The sequence below is a fragment of the Arachis hypogaea genome, chromosome 12, assembly GCF_003086295.3.
Source record: "Arachis hypogaea cultivar Tifrunner chromosome 12, arahy.Tifrunner.gnm2.J5K5, whole genome shotgun sequence".
NCBI lineage: Eukaryota > Viridiplantae > Streptophyta > Magnoliopsida > Fabales > Fabaceae > Arachis > Arachis hypogaea.
In genome coordinates this window covers 59,623,373-59,625,743 of record NC_092047.1, presented here as the reverse complement: position 1 = coordinate 59,625,743, position 2,371 = coordinate 59,623,373, and the positions used below count along the sequence as shown (strand labels likewise).

Sequence of the window (2,371 nt, the reverse complement as noted above, 5' to 3'; positions counted from 1 at the left end):
AAATCATATCTTCCAAACCCCTTGGCCAAATTCCCTGAAATTTTTATGTAATATTCAAGACACACTAAGGTTTTACAGAAAAATAGTTTCATCTAAAAATTAGGTCTCTACTGCTCCCAAAATGTCATTCGTTCTGCTGCCAATTATGCAGATTTCTGCAGAAATTCTGCAGAAAGTATTTCCAACAACCTCACATACCAAATCCTATATCCAAGCCTAGGATTCATCTAAAACCACATTTCTAACTTTCTTTTGACTAACCAAAGTTGCCCAAGAACTCTTAATTCAATATATCACAATTTCATATCATAGGTGCAACGTAACCATATTATCACAGCATCCACTCTTCAGCATTTCATCTATAACAACATATCTCAAATTCTGATTCATCAAATGAATTTCCAGCAACCATAGCAACATTTCATACACAAAATCATCATCAACAAGCACTAGCAACAAATATAACTTCAAAATACACAACATCGTCAATAATTACTACATTAAATCATTAAACCAATCACCAACTATAACCATGATTCAACTCAATTCCAACAATTATTCACACAAAGCAACCATAAATCATTTGCAGTTACTCATTTAATTTTATTGGCATTCATAACTTAAAACATTTATTTTTTAAAACAAATCCCCTACCTCAGTGTCACTATTAAAAGAAATCGGAAGCGGAATTACGGTGAGACAGCTGACTGGACCATTACTAGCCACGCAACAATTTTAGTCAAGATAACAGCGGCATTGCACCCCATCACAACCGGAGGAACAGCCACAACATTAGCTCCCACAACAGTGATCAGGTTTGTAGATACGGAAAATTGGAATCCAATGGAATTGGAAATAGAAATGGCTCTGGAAATTCAAAACAGAGCATAGACCAAAGTTGGATTAAACAAGAACAAGCATGTTAACAAGATATTTGCAGAGTAGGGCGTGTAATTGGAGCAGGGATAAGGAATAAAGGTTAAACCAGAGCAATTGATGTTGAACCTAATTGGAACGCGGATAGGGCAGCAGCGGCTCTAGCCCCTTCTTCTTGCTGGTAGTAGCGGTAGTGATGGCTAGGGTTTGGCGGTGATGGCTCCTCCAACAGCGGCGATGTGGCTCAACGGCGGCAAAGCTTCCCTTCCGTTCTCTGGTTCGCGCTTTCCTCATCAACGAGGGACTGATGGCGGCTTGGCGTTGGCGGCGACGACTCCAGCGCGGCGGCAAGGCACGGATGACGGGATTGCAGCGAACACGACGGGCTCCTGTTCTGTTCCTCATCGCAGCGCTTCCTTTCTCCCTGAACCATTGTCAATGGTGGCACAGCAGCCCGACGGTGACGGTGGCGCGATGATTCGGTGGTGGGGAGACGAAGACGCGTGGCTTCACGGACGGTGAGGCGCAACGCCGGCGCGGGACAGCCCCTCGCCTCTCCTCTGCCTCCCATCGCCAGCTCTCACTCTCGGATCTCTCTTTGCTTCTGTTTTTCCTTTTCCCTTTCTCCCTTTCTTTCTCTTAATCTGTCTCTGTTCATGTGTGTGGGTGTGGGGTAAAGGGAAAGAAAAATGGCGGTGGTGAGTGAGTCATGAGGGAGGGTGAGTGTGGCTCACCAAGGAGTTGACAGATTAGAGGGGTACGTGTGTGTAGGTTGGATAGGAGGAGTTAGGGTTTCAATTTGGGGATTGGGTTTCGTGTATGAAATTGGGGATTTTGGGTAATTTAGTAATTTTAATAAATTTAAAGGTAATAGAATAACAATTTGAAATCAAATTTAATCAAATAATAATATATATGAAAATACTATTTAATTATCACTTACAATTTATTTTTCAAATAAAGACTCTAATTCATTAATTAGAGATAATTAAATTAATTTTCTTTAAAATTATAAAGTAAAGTTCAAAATCTAATTATTTAAATTAGCACATATAAAATCCTCACTTTTTAAATCACTAAAGCTTTAAATCAATAATTAAAAGTACTCAATTAATACAAAAATTTTTAAAAATATGCTTTCAAATAAATAAAATAAATCATAAATAATTTATTATTTAATTTTTAAAATATGGGGTCTTACACCTTCCCCAGCACTTTAACTCATTCTCTTTTTTTTATATTTTTTTAATTAGGAGTACTTTGGTAATAAAAATTAAAATTTTAGTAAAAAGAAAAATTTTAAAACTAAGTTAAACTTTACGGACGATTTTGTAAGTAAAAAAATGTTAGGACGGAAAAAATTTTCAATCCTTATTTTAGGGAGAAAAATCATACTTAACCCTAAAAAAAACTAATTAGATTTCATTTGTTTTCAATGAGGTGAATGAGTTTTTAGGCCTAATCATAGTTAGAGTTGAGGAAGGTAAAAAAATAC

At 37.3% G+C, this 2,371-nt stretch overlaps 1 long non-coding RNA gene across 1 annotated transcript; it reads right to left on the bottom strand.

Moving 5' to 3' along the window:
* Window positions 1–436: 436 nt before the first annotated feature.
* LOC112727416 (uncharacterized) lies at window positions 437–1,712 on the bottom strand. Its single transcript, XR_003165748.3, has 2 exons — window positions 986–1,712; window positions 437–867 (listed from the first exon to the last, which is right to left on the bottom strand). It is a non-coding gene; the product is annotated as an uncharacterized lncRNA (long non-coding RNA).
* Window positions 1,713–2,371: the final 659 nt, after the last annotated feature.